Here is a 19,416-nt window from a genome sequence, read left to right as displayed (position 1 = left end):
ATTCTCTGATGTCTATTCCTTTCCGTATTATTTTTTGAAAATTAGCAAAATATTTGAACATGACAAAGGCATATGGGGTAGCCATGGTGACGCAGCTAATCACACCCTGTGTCATGTAAAAGGTCCCCAGCACGTTGTTTCTTTCTGTGTCTCGATCCCCCACCCACCCCCATTATTAAAACAGCCCGTTCATCTTCTCCGCCTGGACCCAGACACTCAGGGACCGCACGGCAGACAGGACCCCCTCGACCTTGACCTCTGGGGTCCTTCACCTGCTCCTGAATGGAAGTCTGTGCAGCTGGGGGTGTCTAGCCAGCGCCTGACTGGTTGAAATGCACTCGCCTGTTCCCACGCTTGGTTAGCGGCGACGTTTGAATTCCAGGGAGTCGCCATGGTGGGAGCCCGCCATGCTCCGTTACCAGGAAAACGCGCTGAGGAGTGTGAATCTGTGTATATGTGTGCAGCTGTCTCTCCTGTTTAGAATCCACGGGTGTGTAAAGAAACACAGCTGCACGCTGCCACAACAAGCCCTTTTCTCTCATCTCTTTTCCCTACCAACCCCCCTCACCCTACTCACATCAACAAAATCCTGTTGTGGTCTATGCAGTCATTGTACCATCCACTGGGCAAACAAGCCACTCTTTTTTTCTGCTGGCCTGGCTGGCAGACCCCAGCGAGGTTGAGCTGCACATAGGGTTGTGGGACTTCATATTTTCATTATGGTCAAATCTCAGCCTTGTGCTTCAGCATGCAGCCCCCCGAAACCCTCGCACCCCCCCCCCCCCCCCCCCCCCCCCCCCCTCGCTACCTAGCCGACAGTTTAATCACACAGACAGCACTCCATTTTCATTTCCCTTTTCCTTGGCACACATTCCAAGACCCGGTGCCATAATTCTGTCCTGTTCGGCGCACTGTCTGCACGGCTGAGTGTTCGAGGTGTGCTGGGGTGGGGTGGGCTTTTAAATGACATAATCAGTGGCTTGGATAAATGCTTGAATGTTTTCCCCTTCCCCGCTGTAATCAGAGCAGGCCCTGTGTGTGTCCCTCTTTAAAGGACTGGCTGTTCCATTTCCTGGAAATGCGAGAGGGGCTGCCGCTTGATGGATTCCCTTTTGCCTTCTTTTTAAGGCTTTTGCTGTGTGTCCCCCCCCCCTGCAAAAAAAACAAGCATTCTTGCAAATAGTACTTCAAAGACAAATTTCAGAACACAAAAGAGGCAAGAAAGTGGTTCTCTCACAAACAACTATCCTTTCATAAGACTCACTAAAGAGTCACTAAAGTAAACAACTGTAACTCAAAAATGTTGTTCGAGCAAAGTTCAAGTTGAGCAGGGTTTATTTAGCCTGGGTACAAAGAAAAAATGAAAATAGTGATCACGATGCAGCAATGGAATAATTTTAGATATAAATCTAATTTAACTTTGTGCACACATTAGATGTTGCATGCATGCGAAATATCCAGGACTTGAAAACCTCAAATTTAATTGTGGCATTTCCGTGGCAGTCCCCCAATGTGCTGTCTTAATGTCAAAGGAAGAGGAAAAAAGAAAACACTAAACAGGTCTGGGTGGATTGAGTTGCGGCTATAAATGCTTTCAGCAACTATTACTTCTGTGGGTGGACCGCATTCAATCAATATCCAAGCAAATAAAAGCAGCTGAAACTCATGGCAAAGAAAGCTTCATGGGGAGTGACTGCACTGGAACACAGAGCTTCCAGAACACCTCGTCTCTGTAAAGATCCGAAGCACTGGATGCATACAGAGAGATTACCAGACATTCCTGCATCCAGAATGAGAATTTTAGTGTCAGATATGTATATTGTCAGCTGAAAAAATTATCTTGCTAATTGAGAGTGTTTCCAGGCTGTGCTAACATATCAATTGAAAACCATGCACTCCTTAATAGGGTACGCTGGGAAATCAAATACTGAAAAAAACATAATGTTGTTTGCCTGGTTAATAGCTGCATTCACAACTGATATATTTGCATTCTTTTTTTTTTCAAATTGCAAAGTGCATTTAGACGCTGATCTTATCAAGGTTGGTTAGCATTCCTCTTTTAGCAGCTACATTAAAAAGGTTTTGAGATATACTCCTTGATTAAAGTATGTATAAAATCAATAGCACTTGTCTTATGAAACAGCTTGATACAATCAAGTTATTCTTTCCATTTGATCAGCAGAGTTATAACCATATTGAATGCAATGTTAAATTAATATTTTTTCTGTGCTAAACCGTTATCCATTTGGCCATGCCACGGCCAAAAATCTGATTGAATTAAAAGGGAACCATAAACACACTGGCACTGAAAGCTTGTGCAGTTACTCTTCACTGAAGAGCTCACATGAGAACAAAACCTTATGAGGATATTGTGTGTGTGTGTGTGTGTGTGTGTGTGTGTGTGTGTGTGTGTGTGTGTGTGTGTGTGTGTGTGTGTGTGTGTGTGTGTGTGGTCTGTATAATATGGGTACAGCCGTGTGTGTGTGTGTGTGTGTGTGTGTGTGTGTGTGTGTGTGTGTGTGTGTGTGTGTGCGCATGAGCCTGTATGCCAGTGAGTGTGTGTGTGCATGAGCCTGTATGCCAGTGCGTGTGTGTGTGAGTGTGTGCATGAGCCTGTATGCCAGTGAGTGTGTGTGCGTGTACTAGTGTGTGGTCGTCTTCTTGCTCGATCTGGCCTCCTGGTCTGCAGGGGGAGATGAGCGAAGAAGCGCCCTGCCTGTATCCTGGCGGAGGAGTGAACTCCTTATTTCCTGCACCTCACGGATGAAACCTATGCTCCCCTCTCCCCCCCGTCTCCTCCCGTCTCCCCTCCTCTCCCCTCTCTGCCTCTCCTAAGCTCCCGTTAGCACAGTAGTGAATGTGTTTTGCTCTGCTGTTCACTTTGTGCAGAATTATGCATAATTGCAGAACCCTACGCACACCCGTGGTAATTACTATCTTAAGAGCTCTTTTGGAGCGATGGTAATGAGGCGCTGTGGTGTGTTTCTGGTGAGAGTGTGAGTGACCGGTCTGAACCCCAAATTGTGTTTGATTTGTGGGGGGCTGCCGTGGGGCTTCCTATGTCTGCAGCTGAGGGTGTGTGCGTGTGTGTGTGTGTGTGTGTGTGTGTCCACATGCTCACTTGGTTACAATATTGTCTGGCGCTCACACAGAAACATATGGGCTCCCCAGCTGTTCTGAATATGCAAATGGAGCCAGGCACACACATGGTCTGACCTAGACACACAATAGTTCCCGAGATTTCGTCTTTACAGACAGGATGGCCCAGACAGACAGACGTGTAGACCCCCTACCCCCACTACTAAGCTGCCCAATCACACACACACACACACACACACACACACACACACACACACACACACACACACACACATGCTACTGCAAACACCACCAAGCATCCCCTACTCCATGCCCCACAGCAAAAGAGAATCACTCAATGATCACATTATTTCATCTGCAGAAAACACTACTCTAACACCGGGGTGTTATCCTATAAACAAAGCCTTTTCCCCTTGTTAATCAGTCTAAGTCTTTGCTCTGTTTGATCAGTAATGCATGGTATATTAAATATACATCATGACTACGAGAGTCTTGGGTATGAAACAAAGCAGAGGCCCCTAAAAGCCATGGTTGTGATATATTTTTTGACCTAAAACTGTTGACGGTCGATACCCGTTACTTTACGTTTCATGCTCACGTTACCACTGATACCAACTGGATCTTAGTACTAAAATTCTTGTCAGTTTATGCAGAGTGATTTTTAAATAGCTAAATGATTCATGCAATCAAAATTGGTATCATTTATATATAAAAAATGCAAGCGAGAGCCGAGGCTTACGGTCACAGCAGAATTCATGCATTACAGTGGTGAGCTCCAAGCAACTGGATTGTATTCTGTACTGTATTGTATTGAACATTCTATTCACATTTCTCTGCCTGCGATGATCAATCCAACAATAACAATATATACTAATAAATGAAAATGTTGTAAAATCACCTTAGATATTGACTAAAGACAGGAACCCTAAATGAGGCTCAGCATCATAAAACAATACCGATTAAATTAAATATTCAACCAACCTGTGACCCTACAGTGCGTGTCTCATAGAGCTAAGTACCATTTGGCAGAGGTTAAACTATATGTAATAATTATATGAAGGAAAAGTATACACAATTAGTCAGTTTTGCACTGACTTTTTGAAATTAGTCTTTGTGTGAGGTATTGGCCACAGTTTTGAAACAAAAACTGATACAGAGAAGCTTCAAATCCCAGCACCCTTAAGACTTCTAGATGTTCTCCAAAATCTCTTAATTTTGGTTGAAACAAACTCAGCTTCCGTGAGCTCCTTTTTTCTCTGGCTCTGTCACTCCGACTCCCCCGATCTACAGAGCGCCTGACACGACCAGAAGAGAATGAGTGTGAAGTCCTGTATTGTGTGGAGGAGCACAATGTTGCATGCTGAGCTCTGTGTGAAGGCCGCTCGCTGTTGGGTCCCAGACTCCAGCCACACCAGGCCCTACAGTGGGGAGTACTATGCATGATAATGAGCTCATTATGGGCTTGCCTGTCTGGGTCTGGAACTGGGCCCTGCCCTCAGTCTCACAGTCACAGGATTTGCGTTTAAGCGCCCCTCCAAAACGACTGTCGGTCACAGATGTTATAAATGGCCGAGATTACGGCATGCTTTGACAGTACAGCGCCATATTTCTTTTCACACTGAAGAAGGTGGCACCAGCGCACACGATGAACAAAGGAGGATCAAAACGATACGGAAAACAAAGGGGCGCCAAAGAGCGGCATGCGTGTGCTCTGATTCAGCTCGCAGATGACGAGCCGCGCGCATTGTATGCTCGGCATCATCCTCCTTGTGCTCCTCGGGTTGATGCAAGAGGAGGGTGGAAAAAACGTCAAGCTTATGCAAATGCAATTATCTACCATTTGCATATTGTTGATGATTAGGCAGATGGCTGATGTTACAAGGCCGGCGCCATCTTGGGAAATGAGACAGCTGGCAGGCAGCGGCAGCCATTTTGTTAGCGACGCTGCCCGCTGTACACACAGCATGGCGCTGGAAACAGGGCTGTACTGTATGCCAGTTTGGCACGGCGTAGTACCTCTTTAGAGCACAGACATCTGGCAAAATGATCATGTGATCATAACTGATGGCATACCTAAAGAGAATGTCAGTCAGACACCAATCAGAAGCAAACGTCTCCTGACAGAATTGAACCAGGGCTCTATGTGAGATGTGCTCCTGCCCTCTTTAAGGGTATCTTTGGAAATGGAACTTGGCTCTGAAGAGACAATAGCTGCTTACCGTTTTGAATGATGGCCACTGTGTTGGTTCGGAGTGTCCGTGGTCGCTCCACCTTCTGGCACAGGCATTCTGAGAGGCAGTACCCTCACAGGCTTCAACCAGAACTCTCAAAAGCTCTGAGACGCAGTACCCTCACGGGCTTCAACCAGAACTCTGGCAGTCTTTCAGTCTGTTTTTAAACTGGTCTCTTCTTCTCCACTTTCCCTTGGTGACCCATTATAAAAAAGGTATGTGAAAACATTTAATAAATATCCGGCAGATCATGATCCAGAAACGTCCATTAGTGAGTCCAATAGGTTCTTCTTCGTTGTGTGGTAGGTGTTTTCCACAGCCATCTTTGGAGACATAAAAACATGTAGAAGACAGATATGATATCTGATATCAACACATAAAAACATGTAGGTGACAGATGATATCTGATATCAACACATAAAAACATGTAGGTGAAAGATATGATATCTGATACCAAAAAATAAAAACATGTAGGTGACACATCAATATCAACACATGTGATTTGTGAATTAGATTTTTTTAATCATGATCCTGGCTGGTCTGGTAAGTACTCTGCACATATTGGGTAAAAAAAGTATTTTGCCTCAATCTAAGTGGGACCTCAACTGAAGGCTCAATCTAAGTGGGACCTCCACTGAATGCTCATTCAAACAGTTGTGGGAAATGTGTGCTCACTGTGAAAAAGAAAATGGAAAAAAGACCTTTGACATCCTTTTTCTATTCCTTCTCTGGCAGACAAAGTTTTATCAAGTGGTGTTGGGCCAGTAAAGTCCCTCCGGCAGAACCACACACACACTTTCTCTCTCTCTTTTTCTCTCTCTCTCTCTCTCTCTCTCTCTCACACACACACACACACACACACACACACACACACACATACATACACACACATACAGTGAGGATGAGGAGAGTTGAAGAGGGAGACCATCAGACACCAGCCCCTGCCTGATGTTTGCTGACTGGGAGAGAGGAGCGGTAGGCTGGGGGTCCCTGGGCTCGCTGGCCGTGGGCTGTGTTGGGCGACCCCTGGCAGTCTCTCTCCTCCGTATTGATTTCCTGCACTCCTTGCTGCCAAGGCGCGGCTTTGCCGGCGGGGATAGCAGCCCACCTCCTCTGCCTCCTCCGCGGCTCCATGGCCGTGGCCCCCCAGCCGGCTCTCGCGGAGAGAGACCCCGCATATGCAGTGCGGGGGCCCACAGGAGGAGAGGAAGAGAGAGAGAGATAGAGAGAGAGAGAGAGAGCGAGAGAGAGCCCATGGCGATCAACAGCTGTGTTCACCTGCTCTGAGTTCACTCCTCCAACCATGTCTTATCCTCCAGCAGCTCAGCTCCCACTCGTCCTTCTCTTCTCCTCCTCCTCCTGCACACAAACAACAAGAGAGAGAGAGAGAGAGAGAGGGAGAGAGAGAGAGAGGGAGAGAGGAAAAAAAAACAAGTTCAGCTTCACTTCCAGCATTTGGCCCATTCCAAGTGTCAGTCCCTGCCTTTGATCATGGAGATGTGGAAGGTGAGTGTTTTGGCATCCTCTCCCTTTTTGTAATGTGAACTTCATAACCTCGAAATAAAAACAGCTGAAACGGGATATTTTTTGAGTTAAGTGTGTCAGGCTTTCACAAACTTGCTGCCAAGTACACTTACGGCCATTATGGTGATGGTTCCCATCCAGGCAGCAGTGACAGTATCTCGGCCCATTATAGGACCAGCAATGCACACTGCCAGGATTCATTAAAATGGTTCCCATCCCAGTTTACCATTACCCCAATACTGCAGAAAGGTGTTATTTACGGGAAATATGGCAGTTCTGCACAATGTATTTTGTTTAGAGTTTGTGGAAATATTTTATACACACACACACACGCACACACACACACACGCACACACACACACACACATATATATATATATCTTCAAGTCCACACATTTCAGAAGACATACAAACAACGGGAAACTCTATTTGAACCAAACTGCAAAAAAATAAGGGGAACACATTTCTAACTCTGAAGCTCTTATTTTGCCTGAAATTATTCAAATGATTTCAGCAACCCTCTTATTATGTTAATGACCACGAAGGCTATTTCTTTATGGACTCTCAGCCCCATTGTGTCCACACACTGTGAAAGAACTTGGCCAGTCCACCCCCTCTCTCTCCAAAGCAATGCAGAAGGCCCCACGCTCCCTCACCTGCCAGAAGAAGTGGGACGCCAGGAAGGAAGTAACGAAAGAGACCCTCAGCTGCCAGCAAAGTGAAGATAAAGAGGTAAAAGTTGAGGAAGTTTGGAGTAGACGACAAATCACGTGTTGGCATGGCAGCGGTGAGGGGGGGGGGGGGGGCGCACTATTGATATTGAGCACTGCTTAGGCTGGAGAGGGGTTGGGTGGGGTGGACTGAGGGACGAGGTGCACGTCTCAGACACAATAATACTATTCATTGGGCTCAGGCATGGGTGTTAACTCCCCTCTGACAGGACACAATGGGGCTCCCTGCCATTCAGACAGCCCAGGCCATATTGTTAGTTCAGGACAGCACTCTCTCTGCCGCGGGAGAAAGGGTCTGCATTGTGTGGCGGCCGCTAGGATGGATGGAGGGAGGCTTGAGAGGTGAAAGGCAAAAGAAAGAGAGAACAGTGCGTTTGTCTATCTGTCAGCTCTGAAGGAGAGGGCAGAGGCGACGGGGGAAGTTGGGTGTTTTTTTTTTTGCCCCATGGCATTGGACTTGTGAGAAGCAAAAAAAAAAAAATGAAAAGAAGGGGGAGGGGGTAGGAAAAAAAAGATTGTGCTATAAATATTATTGAAGCAGCCAAATGCAGAACTAAAGAACCACAGGAGGGGGTGGAGAGTAGGAGGGAACGCAGCAATGAAGGAATGATTCTCTTTTTTTCTCTTCTTTTGGGGAGGGAACGTAAAATGTCGAAAAGCGGGGTTGCATATGGATATGAGACTTCTCATTTCAAGCTCACCTCGCCACTGCACTGCGCTCAACGGAAACGAGAAGGTGGAAACTGGAAAAAAATATATATATCGTGAATCAGCAGCCCCAAAAGACAAAAACAGAGAGAGGGGATGAGGAGTGAGAGAGAGAGAGAGAGAGAGAGAGAGAGAGAGAGGGAATGAGAGACATACAGAAAAGAGAAAGAGAGAGAAATAGAGAGAAGGGCATGCTTACTGCCTGCCGCAGATGCCGCGTGATTTGAGATGTGGTGGAGCTGACGTGTAACTACCGCGAGACGTACCTCTCTCCTGCTCCAGAGCCCCATCTCTCCCCCCTTAGTCCACACGGAGGGAGAAAGAGAGCGAAGGCTAAGCGAGGAGAGATGAGGCAGAGGGAAACGAGGGGAGGGGAGCAGAGCAGAGCAGAGCACATGGGCTGGGAACAGGAGCAGGTGATGGGCACAGCAATGCACAAGAAGGAGGTTAGGAGGACAGGGTTTCTCTTGAAGGCAGAGTGGAGGGTACAATGCGTCCCTCTCTGTCTGGCACAACTATTTGCATCCAATTCAGAGGAAAATAGAGGAAGAACAATGGCAGAAGAAGAATAGGCCGGGACAATGGTGGCCGTTTTATATAAACGTGCTGAAGTGCAATGTCATGTGTGTGTCATTTCATCATTTAAAGCATGTGTTTTCCAAACTAACTCCTTTGGCGATTAACACTGGGATTAACTTCCATATTTCAAAGCAACAATACCCACACAATTCTAAAGTAAGAAAAGAATGTTTGCATTTCAACACAACATGACCCACATATAGAGAAAACACACAACGAATCCCCAGACCAGAGGATTAGCCGTGTTTTAAAACCAGATGTAATCTGATGTAACACAAGTACACTAGCAGATTAAAATCGGATGTAATCTGATGTAACACAAGTACACTAACAGATTAAAACCGGATATCATCTGATGTAACACAAGTATACTAACAGATTAAAACCGGATGTAATCTGATGTAACACAAGTTCACTAACAGATGAATCACATTTCTTTAGCATTAAAAACATAAACACACACATGCACTCCTCTGAAAAATTCTAAATGGCTGACCCCCTAGTGTAGTTTATGTGGTTTAACCTAAGGATGTATACGATGACTTCTACATTTCCGTGGTGTTTACAGGTGAAATAGTACCATATCAACAACATAGACCTCAGGAGCACATACCAGCTACAATTACACAAACATGCACGCACACACACACACACACACACACACACACACACTGTTGCACAACATCTTTTCTCCACCATACACTCCGGTTTTTACAAAGAGTACTTTGTTTGTTTCCCCTCTGGTTAACTCTGACCATTAGTTCCCATGGCAACGCAGCTTCCTCTTCCCTGAGTGACTGATGCCGGAGCAGTGCAGGTGCAGCCTGAGAGGACGCCGACAGGAATCCAGGCTTCACCTCCACTGGGCTGGTGTCAGTGATCAGAGAGCGCCTCTCAGACGACAGGCTGAGGCTCCTCTTCTCTAATCTCTGTACTCTTCTCTCATAGCATTCTTCCATCCATCCTTTCATATTACTGTAGGTCTCAAACTATTTCTTTTTTTGTGAAATTGAATGGTTGCGTAAATAAATATAAGTATAAATGGTAATTGTGTTTTGTAAGCCATTTTCAATATTTTAAAAGAATAATCTTTACAAAGCACATTACAAATTACAAGAATAAATTTGCACTTAATAATCAATTATCATAGCGATACTTCATTAAACGCTTCCGATGAAATCCTACATCAGACAGAATGCACAGCTAAGTTTGTGCAGCCCGGCCACAGTGACAATGCAAAACCAGGCTACACCATTAACACCTGCGTTATTCTGCGGTGTGCCCATGCCGATGTTTGCTGTTCTTCAGCGTGTGATAACCATCAGACAGCCCCAGCTCTAGACCTAGCCCAGCCCAGCCTGCCCGTCACAGGGAGCTGTCTCACTCCCTCTATCAGTCAGTCTCCGGGGCCATCTCTGTGGGCATCTACCAGAGAACACTCTGAAGCGAACACCACCACAGAATACCCAGAAACAGCAGCTCTTTGATCAGTACACATGTAGTTTCCATTGCAGCGCAGCGTGGCAAGTAGGCCTGAGTCTGGGTCTCATTGGGAAGCTAATGTACGGCTGAAGCCACTGGGGTTGGCCCCATTGTCCTGACTGAGGGGATTACCCTGGCAGGAGAGGGCAGACAATGTGCCCCTCCTGAGAAGGGAGGAGCACGAAGCCCACCACAAACGAGAGGGGAGGTTGTCTCCTCACTGGCTCAATTACACTTAACAAACAAAAGTTGGGGAACGCGCAGGAGAGACTAATGACTGGAATGTTGAGACGGCGGATGGAGAGACAGAAAGAGAGTTTATGGAGGACAAATGAAAGGTTGCTGCAGAGGTTGGGAAATTAAGTAGTGAAACCCAGACACACAAAAAGGGGGAGAATTAAAAATAAATCCACAGCAAAGAAATATAAATAAAAGTAGAGCTAAACAGAGATCTGGCCGTTACAGGTATGTTGTAAAGTAAATTATTTCCATCTTTAAATGAATACAAACATGTGGAAACATTTTCAAATATTAATACCTGATGTCAAACACCTCAACTCACTCCACAGGAGATATCTTTATGTTTTGGGGGGGACCGGTGGGGGGGGGGGGGGGGGGGGGGGGGGGGGAAGATAGGATGGGGTGGGGATTCGACAGCACAGGTAGGCACTGACTTCCAACAGATCGGCAGCACTTAAAACCAGGGATTTGGCAGCTCCGTTGATTGAACATGCCAAATCCCATTTGTCGGTGAGGGGGGTGGTTTGAGTGTGTGTATGCGTGTGTGTGTGTGTGTGTGTGTGTGTGTGTGTGTGTGTGTGTGTGCGTGCGTATCGACACGGTGTAACCTTGCGCCTCCGTGGAAGGAGACGTCAGATGCAGAATGCTAGCGGGCAAAGCACGCAGGCAGGCAGGCAGGCAGGCAAGCAGACCCCCCAACCTCTTTTCCAGGCTGCAGAGGGAACCCCCCCACACCACCACCACCTACCAGCCTGTACAACCCGATCCCCAGTGCCACGCTGCCAGACTCGCACAAGAGCTCCGCCGCTCTCCAACCGTTATTGATCCTGAGAGGGAGTGGACTGGAGGGCCGTCGTTCTAGCTCTCCAGCGTAGCCTCTCTCTCACTCTCTCTCTGTCTCTAATGCTCTTCAACTTCTCTCCTTCTCTTCCTTCCCCCACTCCATTTATCAAGGTTAAAGAACTCTTATAAAAATGCGTAAGGAGAGGGGAGGGGGGGGGGGGGGGGTCACTGGAATGTTATCTGACTTCATGAAAAAAGGCCCTCGAGGCACTACAGTGAAAAGGATTTTTTTCCCCTCTCCATGTATAATCAGCCACCCACTCAAATGAGCAAAGATCGTCTGTCCATATGAAAGACACTGTGAAATATCACAGGAGTGGTGATGAGGAAATCGACCGTGTACTTACACAACCCGACTGTACCTCTGTACAAGAACGCAGAATAATTCTGAAAAGGGCAGAGAACTACAATCCACAAAGTTCTGTTTCCAGAGGCACGCCATTGTAATCTAAACTAAACTAACCAAACATGAGGCACTGCAGACTTGCACTGCCTGGGAAGAATCCAGCATTGAGATATCTGACCTGTTCTCTCTGCTCCTCTCTGAACAAAGGCAACACATTCCAGGCAGGAAGAACATAGACTCCTGCCACACGCCAGATGAACAGGCCATACGCTGCCACTCTTTGTGCTCAATTATTGCCACAATGCATCTTCTTGTCGGACTAATTAAGTGAGTCTCCTCTTTGTCTCCTGCCTCTCCAGCACCACTGGAGCTGCAGAGGGGGAAAAGAGGGACCAGGATGGGGGTGTCTTTATTGGACCTGCTGCTTGTTTACGGAGAGAATGGGCTGGTTGCTGTTCAGGGGAAATGTGCCATGACAAGGCTGTAAACAGAACAAGCTGAGAGAAAGAGAGGGAGAGAGAGAGAGAAGAGAGAGAGAGAGACAGAGAGATCTAGCTGATACCAACTGTGGCCCAGTGGTTGGCAGGATGGGCGGATGGGCTGATGCTGCTGCCCCCTCTGTTTGGCTTTAAGGGTCATAGAGGACTGACAGAGAGGTGGGAGATGATGAAATACACTTTAATATGAAATCAAATTTTATAAAATAATAACATTAGAAATGATAAAAGCGATTCGATACGCTAACCACTTTTATATGTTATAGAAAATGCAAATAATCCTAACAACATTAGTAAACAATGCTGTTAATCTGCTCCAGTCCTGTTAAATCCACACATCTTTTAGTGATAATTTGCACAAATATGATATTAGGCATTCTGTTGGTACATACATCTTGACTGTTGGGCAACTCCTTCAGGATCGCTCTCTTAAAAACAACACTTGCCTATATGATCATCAGCACATTTCATTTTAACCCCCCCCCCCCCCCCCTTCTCTCTGTGAGATTCTGTGTCAGGGCTGCTATGTCTTCTCCCCATCCATTGTCTAAAGTAGCTGTCTGTCTTTCACGCTTCGCCCCCAAAAGAAGGCTGTCTGGGTCTGCCACACTGCTCTTCTGGAGGAGACATGTGTGTCTGGAGAATACCAACCCCCTCTGTCTACCCCACCACACACACACACACACACACACACACACACACACACACACACACGCACACACATATTAGCACCCCCCTCACTCCAACAGCACCCGGCCCAGTCTCATCTCACAGTCAAGTTCCTGGCAAGGGCCTGACAGACACGGTGACATCACAACCGACCACTTCAGCCCCAAACTGAACACAATACAGGGCATCTGGCTCTGCAGGGGATCAGCACACGACATTAGCATTTCCCACGACTTACCACATGTTCAAGGTTATCATACAAATCAATAGGAGTTTCCTTTCCCAGTAAACATACCAACTACCAACTAAAGAGAGTGAATGCAGAAAATGTCGGAGATGATGCAAAAACTCTTGTCCCGATGCAAGAGACCCATTCAATCTTAAAGTATTTACTATACACAGGCATTCCCCCTTGTCTGAGTCTGAGCCTGTGTGTGTGTGTGTGTGTGTGTGTGTGTGTGTGTGTGTGTGTGTGTGTGTGTGTGTGTGTGTATTTACTATACACAGGCATATGGTGGTCAATGTAAGACACAATTGCAATTTTTGCACAATTGCACAATTGTTGAAGGACAAATGCCAAATATAGGAAGAAAAAATATACTGTGTGAATGAAATGCTGAGAAATTTTCTTATCAATAATTTAGCTCAGATTTTTTTCACCTATTAAGTCCAGGCGGTGGGATTGTGGCTAGAAGGTGTCAGAGAGTAAAAAAAACAAATGTGCGTGTACATAGTGGTTCAGAGTGAAACCTTTTCATTTGCAGTATCTTGGACATGGGTCTAGACCTCGAAAATGGGGACCATGTTCAAGAGAGTGTCAAGGTGAACTTTCCCCCTTGTCTAAGTCTGAGTGTGTGTGTGTGTGTGTGTGTGTGTGTGTGTGTGTGTGCATATGTGTGTGTAATTGCATGCTCACATATGTGTGTGGTGGTGGGGTGGAGGGTGTGTGTGTGTGCATACATAAAATGAATGAGCTGCGTGTATGCATTGTATGGGTACATAGGCCCAGTGTATATATTAGCAATGTGACTTGACCCTGGTCCGCTCGACCACTGTTTCGCGTCGCACTGGGCGTGGGAAAAAGGGGAGACCTCTTTTCACAGCTGCACTGGCCGTTGCATTGAACCAATGAAGGCCCACCCCCCGGCTCCCCCCCTCCCAACCCCAATCCCATTCACTCAGCTGCCTGCTGCCTTTCAGAGGCCGTCCCCCCCACCGCCTCCCTCGGTCCCCCCGTCTCGCTCTCTCCTCCCCCCACTCTTCATAAATACACCTCCCCATTCAGCTTGCATGCTGCATGGATATGGTCTACCCCACTTCTAGGCACCTGCCACTTATGCAAAAAAAAATGGACCCACGTCTAAAGCCACTACACATGTCAGCGGTGGACATATCCATCTACCTCTACCAAAGTACATGAGTCTTTTTTTTCCCACCATCGCTAACAGAAATCAGTTTCATCAACGCTTTCCCCTCTCCGATAAGAAAATCACTCAACACAACTGCTCCGATTTAATTTATGTTAACATACGCCAGCACTCCCCACACTCCCCTCCGCCCTGACTCAATTCATTTCAAGAGATTTATTTCCTATCAGACTGCATAATGCGGAGGGGATAATTTAAATCAACTTTAAATTGAGCCACACAGAGGCAGTTTATGCATACAGATTCCACAAAGCTTAGGTATCCTTTGTGAGCAGCATGCTCTCACAGCAAGCCAAGAACCCACCAACTCCCAAAAAAAGGACACGCATTAACCAGCGGAGACAAATTACCAAAAAATACAGAAACCGCAAATGCACCTGCATACATATCTGCCTACATGTTGGCATACCAAACATTCTATATGATGCAACACATCCCCTCCAGCACGTATAGAGGCAGCGATGGCTGGGTCGTGCTCTGGGGCACACTGATGTATCTGTAGACAGAAGGGCCTTTTTCTTGGCTGCGTTTGGAAGGGCACTCTCCTCTGCCCAACATGCCATGAAGGGTTGAGAGAGAATGGAGCGGGGAGTGAGGAGAGCTGAGAGCTGAAATCAGAGATAGGGTGGACAGGGACTGCAGCAGTGGAAATGAAGGGATTACGTTTCCTCCCCACAGCTTATCCATAAACATAGTGAGTGGCACGGAACTGTGCAAACGAGTGAAATCACAAATCCGAGGCATTCGCATTTCACATCAATATAGAGTTGATACACATTCAAAGCATATGCAATCAGACAGACGAATCGAAAGCAGTGACTGCAGTGGTTATGTGTCGTTATCTATCATTGTTGCATACATCACGGTCTTTACAATGATGTGTTGCGAGCCATGTCCACATATACCTACAGTACGTCTGATGCATTCTTTTTTCCAGAACAGGCTCTCATTGATCTATTTACTTCACAAAACAAGATATTGAATACTTATATGAGCCAGATGGCTCCATCGAGTTGCAGAGGAAAAAAATCTGAGCATAAGGTTCAGAGGTGGTTCTATAGCATGGAATAGCCACAGGGTGTTAAGACTCCTCTGATCTTCCGTTTCAGACTCTATGATGTATCTCTTCCTTTGAGCAATGCTAATATGCAAGCAGGCCAGTGCCTGTGAATGGGTGAAGGATGCTTTATATTGATGTATACTGAAGTTCTTTTTTGTGCATGCATTTCTCTCAATGACAGGAGGTTTTGCTTTACTTTGTTACTAGTGATCCTGCATGGTCTTAGCTGCTAGAACTAAACTGCAGTCACCTTGAGGCATGCATGGCGTGGGAGTGAGAATTGGCATTTTTTTTATATGTTCAAAAAGAAGGTGTTCAACAATGTCGACGCGCCCAAAGAATCACACCAAGAGTTCACGAGGCGATGAGATAGGGAGGGGGTCCCCAATACCCACTAGAGTTACTGAAAAAAAGAGAGAGAAAAAGTGCCATTGAACTCTCACTTGAGATTGTGCTGTTAAAGAAAGAGAGAGCGGAGTGGGCCTGGAGTGGGTCAGAGAAAGAGAGGTTTGAAGGGGGCGAGAGGAGGGGCAGGAGGGGTATTAGAGGGGTGAGGGACTGCGCCACCCTCACTACCTTGCCACATGCGCACACACTCTACCAAAGTCCCCCAGGTGGATGTTAAATAGATAAAAGCCGGACAAAGGGTTTCAAATTTTAGATCACACAAATGAATGCTTTTCACGTCATTGGCCAAAGCACACAAAGCAGCATCACTATCAGAAAAGGAGGAATAACAGGGGAATGTGCATTTATAAAGACAAGGGGATTCACAATCATATACAGACAACACATGTACAAAAAACCTTTCATTCATTTAATTTGCCCTGAAATTAAATTAATTCAGAAAAGAGGTTTATTACTGTCAAGTATGATAGTAAGGGGGTAATTGAGTCCAGGCATTTTAGCACACTACTAGCCATTAAAATCCAATGCCATTTGGCTACAAGCGTGCTTTAATGCATGCAATTACTATGATCCAACTTAATGAGTCAATGAGGTTAACATATTTCTTATGTTTCCTTGGTAAACATGAAGATAATTCAGCATAATCCACTACAACCAAAACCATCTCTATAAGGAAGCTGGCAAATACTTAAATACCAGATTGTGCAACTCAGCTATGAGATATGTATACCACAATATGTTACATCTAGCAATTTATTTTACTCCATCAGCGTTATTCCTGGAAAGCTATGAGGTATAACCCTCAACAGAGATGTGTTCCTAGAAATCCTTTCATGTACTTTTGATGGTATATGCAGCATGGGTACTCAGGCCAAAACAATGGTTCTGTTTATCTAGGGGGTGAACACACGATACAGAAATGCCCCTCATGCATCTTTCACATACAGTGGAGTTCAGCCTCTGAGAACCTTCATTTAACTAACAAATCCTAAATGCTACCCGGTTATGAATAGTGCAATAGTGCAGAACATCGGAGTATTGCAAGCTGATGCTAAAACACTATTTACAAAACATATATATCACATTGTGAGAGCTCACCGGTGGTTATGTGGAGTTCTCGCCGCGAGGCTTACACGGAAGTATGGCATCACCAACATGGCTGCATAGAAATACAGAGATAAGAAGAGAGAGAGAGATAGAGAGAGACAGAGAACAATCAGTTTAAAGTAAGTGATAAAAAATATCTTCTGAGGCCACTCACTCTGTTTTTGATCTGCAAAATCACAATGAACAAGCCGTTGTTTGTGGCTAATCAAAAAAAAAAAATAGGTGTACTTGAAAAACTAGGCCCTGTAGGTATGGAATCTTATTTTGATGGACAGAATCATTTTCTTGTTACTCCTTGTATCATCACACATCCATTAAGACAGAGTGTTCAAATGTATGAGGTATGTGACATAAAACAAGAGCAAAGCATCAAAATGCATAATCAAATCTAATAATGTGTAATAATATTGCAGAAACAATTTTAAGCTATGGCTCAGGGGTGTATATGGTCATGTGAGTTACTTGACTTTCACGGCTCTGTTTTAAATTTAAGAATGAATCTCTCTCTCTCTCTCTCTCTCTCTCTCACACACACACACACACACACACACACACACCTTAAAGAGAATGGTTACAAGCTACACAGCAGTAAAACATAACACAACAAATGTTTTTGACAAATCTTTAAAAGGCCGTTAGAAAGCAGTTTGCTGTATGAAAAAAATTGTTGCTAAACATCGAACATTTTCAGCTCTTGACACTTTTATTTATTTAAGACAAAGTAACAAAGAGATTACCCGATAGGTCAGAGCCTGGAGATAAAACACTCGATATTATTCTAAAGTATAAAGTACAGAAGTAAATTCGACTAATTCAAAGCCCCACCGTCAGGGCATTAAAATTATCTTAAGCCCGATGTTTAAAAAATTCAGATCGACTGGGTGAGTGACAAATTTTCGGTCCTGCTATGAATACTTTTAATACATCACGTGATGACGCAGTTTTATTAACAGAACAGTGTGTGTTTGGGAGGCCCCAAGATATTCAGATTGTAAAGTACAAGAGGTAAGCCATCTGAGCCCAGTAGCGCAAAAGGGGGTATAGGTCAGATGCGGCATATTCAGCGCAAAAGGGGGTATAGGCCCGATGCAACATATTCAGCGCATAGGGGCGTCACACAAAGTGGGACGCCAAAACAATGGTAGGCTAATACAATCTCTCTATATACATAGTTTTGTAATTCATTTGTCTTTTACTCTTCATTAAACGGTCACATAATGAGCAGTGACGTAAACATAGCCTACCACACGACCAAGAATGTTTAGGCTAGTAACCTACAGACAGGCCTATCATTTGTCACGGCTGCGCTCCGGACTCCAATGGCTCCAATGCCTATCAATGCTGAGAGTTTAGTGTTGTATGTCAATGTAAAAAAATATTTATTTACTCGTCAAGATCCCTCGAATAAAGATGGAAGATAGCGCAAAATAGAAAAAGAAAAGGGGCAAAGGAGAAGAAATGAGAAGGAATGGAAGAGGTGTCTATGTGGATTAGGTAGCGTTTAAAATAGGCTAATAACGTTATTTAAGAGGAAATGCCATGGTAAACTTTTCAAGTCCAACATTTTATTCAGCTAACAGTTAGCTAGGCTTACTGAAAATGGGTTTGGTCTCTTGTTGTCCTAATAAAGATTTTGGTCGAATGCCAGTGCTTTATTAGAAAGTGTACAGACGACAAAAAGAAACGGGGAAACGTCATATTTTTTTGTTTCTCCTTTGCTTTCCGTCTTGAAATGTATTCAACTTCACTCAAACGTGCTGTCTATATCTATATACGTGCTGTCTATGTCTATATATATTCTGTCTATATATGCTGTCTATATCTCTGCACGTTCAGCCTTGGCTTAGTAGAACGAGCTCACCTGAAACTTTCATGAATCCGAAACGCCGTAGTGGGCTGTGGAATACAGTTGTTAACGTGTTACAGTTATACGGTTTAAGTATAAGCTAACTTGATAATTGGTGCGGTGCTGTCACTATGACTATTTATCCACTCCCCTGCTATTCCTCTAGTTTTGCATGTTTCTTCCTAACAGGACGTAAACGAATTAAGTGAAGTGTAGGCTGTTTGGTACTGCCCAGGAGAATCTCATGGCTGTAATCTGAGGGGTCCACTTTGTGCGTTTAAATTCGAGCTGTCAAAACATCTCTAGCTCAGGCAGAAAAAGATCGGGAGACGTTGTTTATCATTTTAACAAACTTCCATTGATGAATATATGATTCAGGCATGATGGTGGAGAGGGCAGGGAGAAAAGCACAGGTCAAGAGAGCAGGTAGCATAAGGTGGTAACATTAAGTAGTTGTAAAAGTACAATTCTTTCAAAACAATATTAAAGTGATTTCAACTGTGAATATGTTAAATAATGGGTGTTTAATTATTTAAGTCAGTGGTGAAAATAAAAGAATAGAAAAGTGATACTTGATATAAAATTGTTATACGTTAAAAGACAGTGATAAGATTTTAGT

The 19,416-nt window shown here is 44.9% G+C and overlaps 1 long non-coding RNA gene across 8 annotated transcripts in view; it reads right to left on the bottom strand.

Annotated features, from left to right (window-relative positions):
* Nucleotides 1-19,416, bottom strand: part of LOC116222057 — a 43,611-nt gene that overhangs the window by 7,835 nt on the left and 16,360 nt on the right. For all 8 annotated transcript variants that reach the window (XR_004164436.1, XR_004164432.1, XR_004164433.2 and 5 more), the window contains 3 exons: nucleotides 16,943-17,003; nucleotides 6,609-6,689; nucleotides 5,319-5,653 (listed from right to left, as the gene is read on the bottom strand). This is a non-coding gene — a long non-coding RNA (uncharacterized LOC116222057). The remainder of the gene's footprint in view (nucleotides 1-5,318; nucleotides 5,654-6,608; nucleotides 6,690-16,942; nucleotides 17,004-19,416) is intronic.

Source organism: Clupea harengus, chromosome 10 (genome assembly GCF_900700415.2).
Source record: "Clupea harengus chromosome 10, Ch_v2.0.2, whole genome shotgun sequence".
NCBI lineage: Eukaryota > Metazoa > Chordata > Actinopteri > Clupeiformes > Clupeidae > Clupea > Clupea harengus.
Note: the sequence above shows the minus strand (reverse complement) of the source record. Positions and strands in the feature narration are given on the sequence as shown.